This window comes from Linepithema humile, chromosome 1 (assembly GCF_040581485.1).
Source record: "Linepithema humile isolate Giens D197 chromosome 1, Lhum_UNIL_v1.0, whole genome shotgun sequence".
Taxonomy (NCBI): domain Eukaryota; kingdom Metazoa; phylum Arthropoda; class Insecta; order Hymenoptera; family Formicidae; genus Linepithema; species Linepithema humile.
The window spans coordinates 43,688,341-43,703,730 of record NC_090128.1 but is presented as its reverse complement, the minus strand read 5'-3'; the positions used below and the strand labels follow the sequence as shown (position 1 = coordinate 43,703,730).

At 40.0% G+C, this 15,390-nt stretch overlaps 1 long non-coding RNA gene across 1 annotated transcript in view; it reads left to right on the top strand.

Moving 5' to 3' along the window:
• Positions 1–9,668: 9,668 nt before the first annotated feature.
• Positions 9,669–15,390, top strand: part of LOC136996981 (uncharacterized) — a 35,439-nt gene continuing 29,717 nt past the window's right edge. Inside the window, exon 1 of the long non-coding RNA XR_010887808.1 lies at positions 9,669–10,398. This is a non-coding gene — a long non-coding RNA (uncharacterized lncRNA). The remainder of the gene's footprint in view (positions 10,399–15,390) is intronic.

The window sequence follows — 15,390 nt, the reverse complement described above, 5'->3', positions numbered from 1 at the left end:
AATAAGCCGCTTGTTAAACGATCGGGAGTAGCGGTTTCGCTGAAAACCCAGTAGATCTGCTCGTTTCATATGTAACGCGCTAATTTCACATTTGTGCAAATTAAACAAGATTCTCGAATGACGAGGGCGAGTGTGGTTTCAAACGAATCTCTACGAATGACACTTTCCTCTTTACCGCACATTCTTCCAGCCTTATTACGCACTTCTCCCGTTCCTCGTCAACTACTTTAACACTAGGGATGATTGGAGGGGGGCAGTAACCGTTTGGCAAGGATGCCAACCGCATCGCGCGCGCCACTTTGATGCGATGGCTACGTACAAGCCTAATGGCTAAGCGAGCGCAATAGCGAGTCGGAGTTAGATGAGGACCGGTACAACGAGGAGATGAAACACGATCGCGAGACTCCTTCCAGAGATTTCCATATCGCGAGTGACGTGAGCCCTCCGTGCAATTCCGTGTTTTGGAAAACGCGGGAACGCGTTAATCCTCCATGTCCTCTTTTGCATATCGCGAGACTCGCGTGTACCGAGAGTGTCCTTACCTCGGAAAAGGTAGCTCGTGTCTGCGAGCTGCCGGTAGTGTGCCGGCTCTTAAGTATGTTTAATAACGCGGCAAATTGCCGGACGCGCCGTGAACGCTTCCTCGTCACACTTAGGAAGGCTCTCCGTTGTTTGGTGGAACTCTTGAGGCAAGCGCGTGTGCAAAATTGTCAAACATGAGCACCTAACAAGCGGAGAAAATCAGAGAAGGCGTGTTGGAGAATGTACATAGTAAAAACAAATATTTGTACTTTATAGAAATTTATGCACGACTGCTTTGATTAATTAAAAATAGATTAATTAAAAATTTGGTTTCAAGTTTAATATAGAAATCCTTAGAAAGATATCGAGACAAAGGTAATTATTTATTGCAATTTTTTAATTTTCAACATTTTAAATATATCTTGATAAATAATCACGAAGTTAAAATTCCATTAAAATAAAGTCTATTTCAGATTAAATAGTAAATAAGATTTCGTTTCCTCTATTTGCATTCTCAAAGTTCGCGGCAGGACTTCAATTTTTCAATAGAAGCTTGCAACAAAAGCTATTTACGTCGACATTCGCCATTGGCGGATTTAGCCAAAGAAGATTCTATCTCTTTTCAAGAACTAATTGTTTTCGTAGAAAGCACATTAATAGCGTTCGCAATTTAATTTTTCGAAATTATGTTCGATCATGACGTTGATTAATAGCGAAGCCTTCGTTACGTCGAATAATATTGGCTGGCGAAGTAGCTAGATTCGCTTTCGGCAAGGCGGTTTTCGTCGCATTCGGGATGGGCTTAATGCGAATATGAGCGGGTAAACGACGTGGAGGTATTCGTCGTTATAACGCACAGTACGGGCCCAAGCAAACCGCAACCTCGTAACTTCATTTGCCGTCGTAATACCGTGGCCACTGTTGTAACTCCTGCAGCCCGTGATAGCCGAATATATTCACGTGCGCGTATCTTAAGCTGATATTCGAGAGGTAGCTAAGCCATTCATGCATTGTTCTTGCTGATGGTTTATTGATATTACATGTGGCCACTGCACAGCGCAGGCTGGATTAAGGAGCGGAGAATTCCTTCGCGTGCGTGTTAATCTAACACTCGTGAAATTGGTCTCATTAACTCACCGGGCACGAGGTGCGTCTAAAAGTGATAATTTGCGAAAATTGTAGGCAATTTGGTGAAAGAGATATATTCTAATGCGAACGACGAGATTGCACGACGGTATTCTCGCACATTTGTTGGTGCGAACCAATATATTATATTAATTCTGAAAAATTGGTGGCGCAAAAAAATGGCTATCCGTCTTCGTGAGCTAACTCTCGATAACGCGAGAAGGAGATTTGAGATTACTTTATCCGGCTTCCGGAACATCTGCTCGGAATTAGGACACGTCCGTGTCCGGAGCTGAAGCGTGATTTATTTCTTGGACCAAGATTCTGGAAAGCCCCGCTCTCTTCCTGTAATGTGACCGCGACAACGCGCTTAAAGGGGACATCTTTTGCAGAACCGTGCCTGGAAAATCGACTAGGAACTGACCGTCTTTCTAAGTCCTTTCTAAGTCCTGCGTAAAAAGAGAAGACATAGAAACGAAAATGATCTGGGAGCTAATCTCTCAGGACTGACATATATCTTCCTCAAACTCGCCAGTAACGTTTCTGCAAGATCGTTTGTTTTCTATTCTCAAAAGCTAATGTTTCGCATGCGGAAAGAACACAGTTTGACTCTTGGCGTTTGATAAAGTAACTTTGATCAATGATAAATGACTGAATGATTTGCGAGATGGCATTCTCCGTGGAAGAATAAGGGTTTAATCCAATATTTCGACGAGCTGTTCGCGGATTTCTCTACTATGGAAAAGCTTAAATATATAAATAAACAAAAAAAAGAGTAAAAAATATTTTCAGATTAAAAGTATTTGATTGAAAATTGTTTATAGAGTCGACAGATTCGACTACTGTTCTTTTATATTAGGACCTTGAATAAGTTCTCGCTGTTTTTTTTTGTTAAAAAAAAACATTAATTTAAAATATAAGGCTTACAATAACTTTACTCAAAGTATTGTCCATCATTAGAGACCACTTTCTCCCATCTTTCTGGCAGTAATTGAATCTCCCGTCGAAAAAACGATTCATCTTTTGACGCAATCCATGAATCGACCCATTTTTCGGTTTCTTCGAAAGAATGGAAGCGCTGCTCGCTCAAACCATGCGCCATCGACCGAAACAAGTGGTAATCCGAGGGGGCTATGTCCGGTGAATACGGCGGGTGAGGTAGAACTTCCCATTGAAGCGTTTCCAGGTAAGTTTTGACTGGTTTTGCCACATGTGGCCGAGCATTGTCATGTAACAAAATGACTTTGTCGTGTCTCTGCCCGTATAGTGGCCGCTTTTCTTTTAGAGCTCGACTCAAACGCATCATCTGAAGTCGATAGCGAGCTCCCGTGATAGTTTCATTAGGTTTAAGCAGCTCATAATAAATTACGCCCTGCTGATCCCACCAAATGCAGAGCAGAAGTTTCGAACCATGGATATTCGGCTTTGCCGACGATGTTGATGCATGGCCGGGCTTATCCCACGATTTTCTACGCTTAGGATTATCGTAGTGTATCCACTTTTCATCTCCAGTGATGATACGGTGCAGAAAACCTTTTCTTTTATGCCGTTGAAGCAGCAATTCACACATGAGAAAACGTCGTTCAACGTCTCTCGGCTTCAACTCATACGGCACCCAATGTCCTTGCTTTTGGATCATTCCTAACGCTTTTAAACGTTTTGAAACTGTTGACGCATCTACTTGCAATGTTTTCCCGAGCTCTACTAGCGTCTGACATGGATCTAGATCAAGCAATGCCTCCAATTCTTCGTCTTCAAACTTTGTTGGTGCTCCAGAACGTTCTTTATCTTCAAGGTCAAAGTCATTATTTTTAAAGCGCCTAAACCAGTCTCTGCATGTCGTATTCGACAGAGCATTGTCACCATATGTTTCAACAAGAATTCTGTGTGCTTCAGCTGCAGATTTCTTTTGAATAAAGCAGTGCAATAAAATTCCCCGCAAAAACACTTTATTTGGCACAAAAGTAGACATTTTCGCAATAGGTAATTAAACACGTGGTTGACACTGTGGTAAACTGTATCTACTAGAATTTGAGGTTACATATAGTACTACTTAGCTGATGCGTTTCCGTACGAAATTCCATGCACAGAGTGCCGCTACGCCATCTTTTAAGAAACAGCGAGAACTTATTCAAGGACCTAATAAAAAGTTTTAATACGAGCTTTAAAATAAAATATAAAATTTATAGAAATAATTTTTGACGAATACATTTTCGCAATTAATAAAAAAATAAAGTTTTATTAGAGAATAAGTGTGTTATGCGAGTTAAATTTATTTCTCCTTGCAAGGAGAGACATGCTGCGAAGATGAAGCGGGTATTAAACCGAGGATAAAGTAATATGATAACCAGCTATGCAACCGCGCAATCAAACTGTTTGCGAAACAAAGCACTACCCTCCCGCCACGAAGATACACTTTCTATGTTGCCGGAGAATTTATACTCAAACTTAGGTTCGTTCCTATACTATCCATTCTCGCGCTACGCTATCCGTTTACAGTTTACAGTCAGACACTAAATCTATCCGCACAGTTGAATTCCGTTGGGTGCATGAAGGTCAGTTTGTTACGGATTCGATGCAGTCACAGCGAGATCATACCGTTGTTTTTCATTCCAACTTCTATCCTCCTCTTGCGCTGAATAAAATGTATGTTTACCGCAAATGTTTGACGATCTTATTTTGAAGTCTCTTCGAATATTTAAAAGAACAAAATTTAGAAATTTAAAAACACGAGGAGTAAGAGAGTCTAGCTAGAGAGTCATTCGCATCGTTATTTTTGAACACAATTTGAAATCAGTAAAAAAATAAACAAAACGGACCTAAATAAAATAGAAAAGTTTTCGCAGTATATTAAATTGTTTGATTCGCGCAAAGAAAACACTGCATGTCGGTCGCTAATTGTCAAACGCGTAACAATGCGAGAACGAGCAACATTGAAGCAGAGAAAGCGAAACGTCACCGGTTTTAAAATGGATTTTTGGTGGAAATGTATTAAAATACCGGGCAGCCGGTCAGCAACCGCGTGAATATTTTGATCGCCGCAGCATTTCTCGTCCGCTTCCAATCCTATGCGCTATACCCATGAAAAGTCCCTTGTGAAACAATCGATGCATGAAAAATCTACAGGCACTTTCTCGATACGATTTGTGAAAAAAAAGCAACCAAATCGTTGTTCAAATGAGTTGAAAAATGTCGAAGGAATTTAAAGTAAAAAAATGTGTTCGGAATATCGAATAAATTATTCAATACCACATTATTGTTTTACTCGCATTACCGTTTCACGGGGGAAAACGAGCAGTGCAAAATCCGATTTGTAGCATACAGTTAAAAATAATCCGATAACACGGATAATGACGGATCGCAAATACAGCGCGATGATATTTGGATCGGTCGGCGATTACAATGGCGCGCGCGCGGGGCAATCGTTATATACGTAACGCAATGTTGGTCGTTTTGTTGCCGTGCCGTTATATTCCTAAACATATTTACTACGCACACCCCGGTGACATCGATTACGTCATGATCGTTAGAAAGGCCGATGAGGCGAGGGAGAAAAGCGGGGAGACACTTCCATTAATTCGACATCGGCTTCGTTAATTACGCCATAATAAACGGCAACAATGAAATGAAATGTAGACAATCAATTATATTCTGGTCGCTTCACCGTTTACTGTGTCCGAAGGATCGTTACCGGTAACGTCATGGGTAACAGGCTCGTTTTGTTAGATATTCGCGCACATGCAAACGACATCCGTATCTCGCATTATTGGACAGTCATCGATTAAGTATCTCAAATATTTTTTTTTTTATATTTTACGTCAATAAAGTTTAACGTTTCTAAAACGGTGAAAATAAAATCTGGTTTGTTCACCGTGTATATAATTTTTACCGTAATTTTTAAAACTGATGTGTAAGTTGACAAAAAAAAAACACATATCAACACGTTTCGTGTGTAGATAGTGATAAATTTCATATTTCCCTTCTTCCCCAAGATAAAAGAAATAGCGTGACATTTGACATTTATCCATTATCAAATACCCGTTGGTATTTGCGGATGATCAATTTAAAAATCTGGCTCGCAAGAACACGTCTGGGCTTGAGCCGGCGTACTTGCGCGTATGCACGTCGCAACATCTCGCGCACGTTCTAAAGTGTAATTAATCACCCCTTCTCGTAGCCTCGCTGCAGAGTCGCGCGACCGTGATGCAAAATTAAAATTTTATACTCCGCTAGTGCTGCGTTCGTGTTGACGACTACATATTAAGCGGTTACGCAAGTATCCGTCGCATTACAAATTTTATAGTTGCACGTTGTAATTTATGCAACTGTGCCCTTTTCCCCGATTTGCACAAGCACTTTAAATTTTAAATTGCTTAACCCCGAAGGGGCGAAAAAAGGTCGTGACTTAGCATAAAAAATAAAAATTAAATAAATTCGGCGCAATCATTCTATCACACTTTTATGGTTCTAATTACCATATTGACATTACGTACGATCACGTAGTATTGGAAAGAAATGATACACGCGCATCGACTGTTACGCTACGTTATATTGCGGGAGAAACGATACATTACGTTTAGACCAGACGAGATTAATGTCCGCCACCACAATAGAATGCAAAATTTACTATTCGCGCCAAAGTATCGTCGAACTCGGCGTAATTTGCATTCGGATGCGCTAGATCCGCGCGATATCGGAGTTAAAAAATGGAGGTGCGGCGACATTAGTTTTCATTTTCTCGCAAAAAGCAGGATTTCAGATAACACACTGCGGGTGTGTGTGTGTGTGTGTGTGTGTGTGCTCTTCAATTAAATGGCGGCATATAACAACAAATCGGATACGTACAAAAAAACCTTTTATCCGTATTAGAGTTGCAGGGAAACGTTTTGAAAGGAAAAGACGAGTGAAAAAAAAAGCTTCAAAGTAAAAATTTGGGGCATCTTACTCTTCGATTACAATTGCAAAGAGAATGCTAAAAACATAATCATTAATTGCGTTCGAAATTGTGAACGAGAACATACCGGAAATAATTCATCTTCTTTCTCCGTCATCCGCTCTCGCCCTTCCCGCTTGCTCGGTGCGATGTTTTACGAGGTGCGCGGGTCGTATACTTCTTTCTGCTCTGTGGCACATATTTATCGTCCCAACCATCCTTAACCCCTACACCCAGCCATCCGAACAACCTATTTTCCTTAAACGCGCTAACATTGGCTTTTTTTCTAAAATAATCATATTACAAAATAATATTATACACATCCAAATATATTTGTTATTGTATCGCATAAGGTAAATTGCATATATGAAGCTGTACAAAATTGGTTATTGATTTTAGAAAATAATTTTAGTTCAAATTCTATGAAGTGTCCATATATACCAACTGCACGTTATGCGCAATCGAATCATATTTCAATTGAAACAATTTGAAATACTGTTTGAAATACGTATTTGCTATAACCATATAGCTAATTCAAATATATATCTGCAAATATGTATCTTAAAAATTACAGAAATACTAATATATATGAAATAATGTTTATATGGCAAATATCATTTTCTATTTTACGAAGATTGCTAATCAGAAAATAGAATTGCGCATATTTCGATTAAAAATTTGTAACATATTTATTTAAAGAATAGACGAAAAGAATTTTGCATCTAAAAATATTGAAACTTTTCTAGAACGTTTTTTACATTGCTATGTTTTTACGCTCCAATTTTCGCCATGGGAGACAATAAAATTTCATAATTCCATATTTTTTGCCAGTTTTAATGAGAAATATATGTCAGTGTGCACAGCGTGAACGCGTGCGAAGCGCTGAAAGCCGCGGAAGGTTAAGCATAAAACACTCTACACAAAGTTCGGTGAGGTCCCTCTCGTGCCTCTCAATTAATTACCGAGTGGAAAATCGAAAATGCAGAAAGCCAGATCGTTTGCTCGGCTTCATCCGTCAAACGTTCCGAAAAGTTTTATTATCAAGACCGTAGTTAATGCAGTTTAAACCTCGCTCCACCGAGGTGCCGCGAAAGTTTCACCATCAAGCTAACTATTACAAGCTAGAAAACGAGATCCTCCGAGCTGTTCGCAATGGAAGGAAATGCGCCGCGAAGGGGGTAAAAAGAGTCGTCGTTGATTTCTTTATTTAGGACAAGGACTTTTATCACACTCGTGACAACTCGAATTGCGAGCAATTATATTAAGCGCTCGGTCTTTCACGGTCGCGCGCAATTTGCACAGGAAGGAGAAAGACGGAAGTGCACTTACAATTAGAAGGTTTATTAAAACGTCGCCTTACTTACAGCGCTTAGCGACGCTCCGGTGGAACGAACTATCCGTACCGAATTCTTATCCACGGTGCCGATGTTTGCGTCGCCGATGCGCTCTTAAATCAATATCGTATTACCGAGTGAATGTTATATATGAGCGAATGTAATACGGTATGTCAGTCAAATTACTTATGGATCGTGTTACGCGAGTTGATCGAGCGGACTGCAGAACATCGAAATTATCGCATCGCCGCCCGTGGATTTATCGAAATTTGTTGCACCGGCTGCGCTTTATTAATTTCGTTTTCGACGCTAAAGCGTGCCGGCTTGTGAGGACGGAATTACGCTTCCTTGCTCATTTTTTTTCCGCTTTGTGAATCGCTGGTTATTTCTATTAAAATCACGATAGAAATGAAAATCAAACAGGCGGAAAGCTGAAACCAGATATACGCGAGATACAGCAATTCCACCTACGCGTGTTTTTTGCAGCAAACTGTCGTTTTACGACTAAATATCTAATTTTATAAATATATAATTTTTACGACAGTCTTATCTTCGCGACAAGATTCGCATATTCAGAGAAAAACTAGAGCAAGGTACAACAATATTACACATACTTATTCTATCTTAAAATGTGGGTAATTTTGATGTATATTGTATATTTAAAAAAAATTATAATTAAAAGCATTTTACCACCATCGCGCTCTATTTGCCAACTAATTAATTTATGCAATTATAAATTTATTATCTATCTTTTAGCTTTCCCTTGGTTTTGTTTGACCATCCATTTAATTTTACATGCTTCTTAAAGAGTGGATTATATTTAATTAGAATAACATCTTAAAAGAATTTAATGTCCAAATTTGCCTACAAAAAATGATATAGATAACATAAATAATTACGTAGCGAATAACGAAGCGTGTGCAAAGATTGCTATCACGTCAGCTGCCAAAAGTAAAATGTCAAGTCAACTTAACTGAATCATTAAGTAAATAAGCTTAGCGTTTAGCACATGAACTTAGCGGCAAGTTTCTTCAATAAATTAGAGCCTGTGTTCCAGATACAAGGCGTGAAGTTTCCATACTAGAGGTACCCTCGACGAGTTATCTCATCAAAGACGGTAAGCAGATTTATGATTGCCCGAGAACTGCTCGTAAATAACGGGACGCATACGCCGAGGCGCAACAACGCGTATAGTCATCTACTTAAAGAAGCCGGTTATTCAGCGACGCCAAAGTTGCAACACGATATCCACTGCGACGGCGGAACATCATCAATGAGAGACGCGAGACCGCAGTGCTATTGGGATGCGCAATTGAGTACGCGATAAACCCGTAACCCTCCTTGGTCCACTCGATTTTTATTTCATCGTCGTTGTCGTCGTCGTCGTCGTCGTCGTCGTCGTCGTCGTTGTCGTCGGCGGCGGCGGCGGCGGCGTCAGCGGCGGCGGCGACGGCGGCGCGCACGCATCCTCGAGCGGCGATTTATCGCACGCGTGTTTACCTTCGAAGCGCCCATACTCACACTAGTTTACGCACACACGCCTAAACGCGCGCTCGTTGCCAATCGCGCTCACGTGTGGACATCCGACGCACGCACACCTATCCACCCATCCACCCACCCACCCGTGCACGCTTCCACGATTTTCGAGTGGAGGCACGTACATATATATGAGGCAGTGCCGAGATACGGCGAGGGTGGATTTCCTGCGGGCATGCGTACAACTCGCGGAATGACGGCGGTAGGGTGGAAATCGCGGAGGTTCGAGGATACGAACGAGGGTGACACCCTGCAGTCTGACGCGGGACTTCGACCCCCGTGCTTCGACGGGGATGAAGCGGCAGTCTCTCGATTCACGGAACTCGCGGCTGGAGAGCGCCGCGCTCGCGCGAGCGGAAGTCGTGCGCGAGTTTCGCGTCGCGACGGAAATTCGGGAAGGGAGCGTGATAAACGCAAACTTTCGATCGCTTCTCACATTTTTGTTCGAATTATCATATCGATTCCGATAAGATTTTATCGAGATGAGAACATTTGGAATAAAAAAAATCGAAGGACGTGTGATCGAACGATTTTATCTCCGCCAGAAAGCCTGCGTGCGACGCAATTTTTTACGCGGCAAGAATAGTCCGTTAATTGGTTTCAGCAGCTAAAATTCAATTTGTCTGCTTTGTCTTACGATCTTTTCACGTTATTGGATTTATTGAGAGGCTAAGTAAAAAAGCAATCGTCGTATTTCCTTCCGATTACGATTACGAGGTGCACGAAATTTTATTGCGAAAAAACGCATCGAAGGGAAAAGGCTTGTCGGTCGCACATCGGAGCTGTCAAAATATAAATTGGAGTACGCTGATTTCGGAAAGTGGTCACCGTGCGGCTCTGTCGCGAGTGTTTCGTTAATTAACACGAGATCGAAAACAGGGGAGCGAAGAGCCCGATACGGAACGTCGTGAAAGGAGAAGCCAGAGGGGAAAGGCAGAGTCAGTCACGGTAAGTCGATTACTTTGTGGTCGATGATCAAACGTCGCTTTCATTAGCCACGGTCTCGGTTGCTGCGGTTAAACATTCCCGACACTCTCGTCAACCAACCTTGAATCAAAGCATGGCAGAATTAAATGTTCAATCACGCAACTTTATTTTTTATCTTTCATATCGTCAGAATACTGGGATTGAGATTCGGATTAAATGATACTTTAAGCAGAATATAAGATAAAGTTCTTATCGCAGAACGGGCGGATCGATGCAAAATCGGCTTTTATCGTAATTGTGAATTAACTTCTCTCACGCTGTACCAAGCTGGCCATTCTCTCATGCATTTTTAATGCAACACAACAGTGCACTAGAAACGGCGTGTAACCGCAAGAGTCGTGCGCAATTGAGCGTTAAATTCCGAGGTGAAATCTTGCGCTCCAAAGCTGCCAAAAACATCGGCCACATTGTTTCACGTTATACTTTATTGACGCGGCACGTAATGCAGTTTTCAAGGATTACAATTCAAATCGCACGATAACCTCAACGGCGACAAACATATACGGAGAAGGAAAAAAAGAAATAGAGAGAGAGAGAGAGAGAGAGAGAGAGAGAGAGAGAGAGAGAGAGAGAGAGTGGAATCAAGTCGACTCCCCGACGCCTGCCGTCGGCGTCGAGGCGACTCGTATCGACTTTCACCCTAGAGAAAGAAGCGCGCGTCCTTTCTCTATCTGCAACTTCCTCTATCTCCCGCCGGCACTTTATTCAGGATCAAAGCTTTCTATCCGGCGATTGCGAGTGCTCGGGCGGGTATAACTTTACATCTCGCCGAGCTTTCAGCGTGCACTAAGTCCCAAACGTAATTTCGGCCGTCTTGCGGCGCATGGAGTATATCCCGATCCGAATTACGTAACGACTCTTAATGCGCCGTAACTTACAACTAACGCGTAGGATTTGCCGAGGATTTATGGAAACTGGAACTTTCGAATAATTTGTAATGTTGCTATAAAAGGGGCGTTAGTATGCGGTTGCTTGAAATCTTGATTTGTGTCCAAATATTCTTCTCACGTACAAAAAATATTAAAACTCATTAAATTATTTCAAATTAATAAGGTATCGGAAAGTATTGGCTTTGCGAGTCTTTATTAATAAATAAATTTAAAAAATAAAAATAATAATCCTTTTTAGAAATCAAATATATGTGTTATAAATTATAAAAACTTTAATTAAAAACATTTTTTAACGAAGTTCTTTCTCACAGAAAGAGATTAAATATTTTTACTAAATATTCAAGATATGTTAAAAATTTTTAATTTATTCTTACGTTTAATTAACGCGTACTGTTTACCGCAAATTTCGCAGCAAACGATAATTTAGCAAAATTCGAGACTGTTACAAGGTTGTACGAGTCACTCGGTCAAAAGCTTAATTCGACTCTCGCAGTTCGAAGAACCCATTCTCCGCGAGACGCGCCTCTCTCAGCCGCCTTATCGATCGTTTCGCGTAGAGAATATCTTCGTCGGCTCTTTGTCGTCGTCTCGTCGATCTCCGAGCGGCAAAACGCTCGCGGAAGCACTTTCTCGCGCCATCGAATTTCGAGAACCACGATTTACGACGTAATTTTGATCACTCTGTGCGAACGACTAAAATTACGTCCGCGCCGCGTAATAACTCGCACCTTGATGTAATATCGTAGGCAAACAGTTTCATCTCGAAACTATTGTCAGCTATCCATCCGGATGGACGCGTTTTATGACCGCACTGCATTTCATCTGCACACGCTATCCCTTTTATAGCTTTCCTCATTTGATTAATATTAAACTTTTTTCCTTTATTTTTCAGTTGTCAATTATTCAAAAACTATTCTTAAAAATGTATCATTGAAAATGGAATATTGCGCACATTTTTGATAAAATGCTGTTTTCGAGATTCAGATAATTTTTAAACTCTCGCCATCCTCTCGCATTTTACTTGATATAAATGTCTCGACATTATTTTTCCTTCATTTTGATATTTACGAAAAATGATGCTTCGTTATGAGGCGGCATATCCTACGATTAATTATAACGCATTTTGTGAAAAGTTCTTCGCTAAGAGTTCGCATCGCACCCTTTCGATCCGCCTGGCAAAGTAGCTGGGGATGCGACTTTACGCCTCAACGGGCTTCCACCCTCGGCGAAAATCGTCAAGCACAATTTCATTTGATGAAAGTCACCGCTAAATGCGCGACAGGAGGTAATTTTTTAACGCAAGCACGCCATTTTCTACCGTAACGCGAGAGCCCTCGTGTGACAAAGCTACTATTTTGTTGAAAATATTTGTAGCAGGATGGTAATCATTTTCACAAAATATTTTTTTGGAACACAAAAACCGGAGTGCAAAATTTAAATTTTAAATGTTATATTGAAAGTTCAGAGGTTGGGTTTATTTAGTCAACACTCTGTGTTTGTGAAAAATAATGTATTATTAATAAAACGGGGTATAACGCATTAGCACTTCTGTAAAAATCTGTCCTCGTATAGATTCCACATTTACGGGTCCGCGTAATTACACACATTTTCGTAATGCGGATCGTAATTTTTCCTCCTTTACCGCTAATATAAATAAATGCAATGTTATCGCTTAAAAAATATTTGTTTCGGCATAAAATATCATTTAATTTCATTGAATCAAATATTTGTAATGATATAGAAATCGCTAAACTTACGCATGAATTATAAATCAAACAAGACGGAATCGACATCGACAATTATGATTGTTTGTTCAATATATAACTTGAATGTGCGCTGCATTCGAAGTACGGTGTCGCAAAAAGTGTCTAATCTCGTAAAATTAAAGTTAAATACAATTGTCTACGAACGGTTACTACCCACTTTACCTCAGTCGCGTAAATTTGGTTAGTTCACCACAAAATGGTTAAATTCCTTGCTTAAAAGTCTCTCGTGCTGTTGAGCAAAGGGTTGTTATCGTACCCTCTCGATCTACCCTGCAAAACTAGCTGCGGATGTAACTTCGCGCTTCATCGAACTTCCTCCAAAGGGCATGAATCCCCGACGTAATTTCAGCCGGAAGCAACCACATCTTAATACGTATTATATAGCGACTTTTAACGCTGGCGAAACGAACAGCCACGATGAAAAGTTTCATCCAATATGTAAAGTAGTACAGAAAGCAGGATCTGAATAACCCAGAAGTTAAATTAAACTACCTTATAACATGTTACTGTTGCGAAGATTGGTTTGTTTTTCAACTTCTACATCTTAATACTTAAATTAATTTTTGTATTTTAAGACGCAATCTGATTGGAACAAATGCAATTTGTAATTTAAATTAATTCTTACGAGTTTATCTTTGAATGAAAGGTTAATTTCAAAGTCAAAACATTGGACGAAGAAGATGACTCGACAGATTGAAAGATTTTAGTTTTCGCATTGTGTAAAAATAAAATTAGTGTAATATAATTTTCACATTATACACAACAATAAAATACAACGCTGAGAGAGAATGAAACGCTGAGATGATATTGAAATTACGCGTAGCTCTAACTAAAATATTATCGTATGATTGGGAGATATGTATATACATGCAGGTATGTAAACGACGAATGGGTAATTTAACGTAGTTGGATAAAGTACAAACTGTTTGAAACGTTGAATTCTACCTGCGCACAATAAACACTGCGTATGTCTAATGTTCTCTATTATACCCGCTCGTTGGGTAATTACGATATTTTAACCTATGTGATTCCGCTTTTTATCGTTATTTCTCTTCAAAAGTTCTGCGTAAGTTTTAGTCGATATATATACGACGCAATCTGTAAACACAGAGCTCTAATTCAATAAAGGGACAAGTTTCGCGCGTAAAACTAGCGAAACGCCAAATAAAATGAGTATTAAAATCCTGAACGTTATATTTGACATTTTAAGGGATCTTAAATTTTATAACTTCTAAAATAACTATGACGTCATCAATTTTATCTAACATACGAATTATTTACGAAAATAAATCTATTCGCACACACACACACACACACATAAACGTTAACGATAGACACGCAAAGTATTATATTTCATCTGCTTTAAAAAGGCACAACGGAAATACGGATCAAAAACTTAAAATTATTCTTTGGATATTGGACGCAATGCGACTGACTTCACAAAGCCATTATTCTTGAATAAGAACTCCGCCAAGTACAAACTTCACTCACACAATACTTCTTAAGAAGCGTCACGGAAATTTATTCCTCAAAATCCACAGCCGACAGACTGTACGACGACTGATCTCAACAGTTTAATATAGAGTTGGCCCACTTTTTACATCGGTTCAAGATTTCGTGCGCATGGCAGGGCGCGGATTGCGATAAGAGTGAAGTTTCGTGACTTCTTGTTTGTGTAATTTATATATTCGTACGTTGGTAATTTCGCCGTAGAAAGTTTTCCGCGGCGCACGAAGAGCTGTTTCGGTAGAGTCTGTAATAAGGTGATACCGTCCGCATTGTAGTTAATTGAGGAAAAGTAAGGAAGAATTCCGCAAGTTTTTTTCCCACATATTACACATCGGGCTCGTAACCGGATACTGCATGTTCTGAAGTTGTTAAACTTGAAATGTAATTGATCTACTTTTTATTGCAACTCGGTTATTCCATTCGTCATATCAAAGCAATGTTCGTAAACTCTTTATATTTCTAATCTCTGGTTTCATCGAAATTCAAATGTTCGATTAAAAAACCGATTTGAACAGAATAATTTGCTTGATAATCATGATTTTCAATTTATTCCAAATTTACGCGCGTAAATTGGAATCTTTTCAATTCTACGTCGTGCGTTAGAGAATGGCGTATCTTTTATAATCACAGTGTCGAGAAGAGAAATAGCGTGGATCTTTGGAAAGAGAAGGGCTGCATCTTTTTCAACGTTTTACACAATGTGGAGTGTGAAGGGTTAAAAAGATGCAGTTCTCTCCTGCGTTCATATTTCTACTGATATTATTTGTTGCGCAAGCTGTGCGACGCGG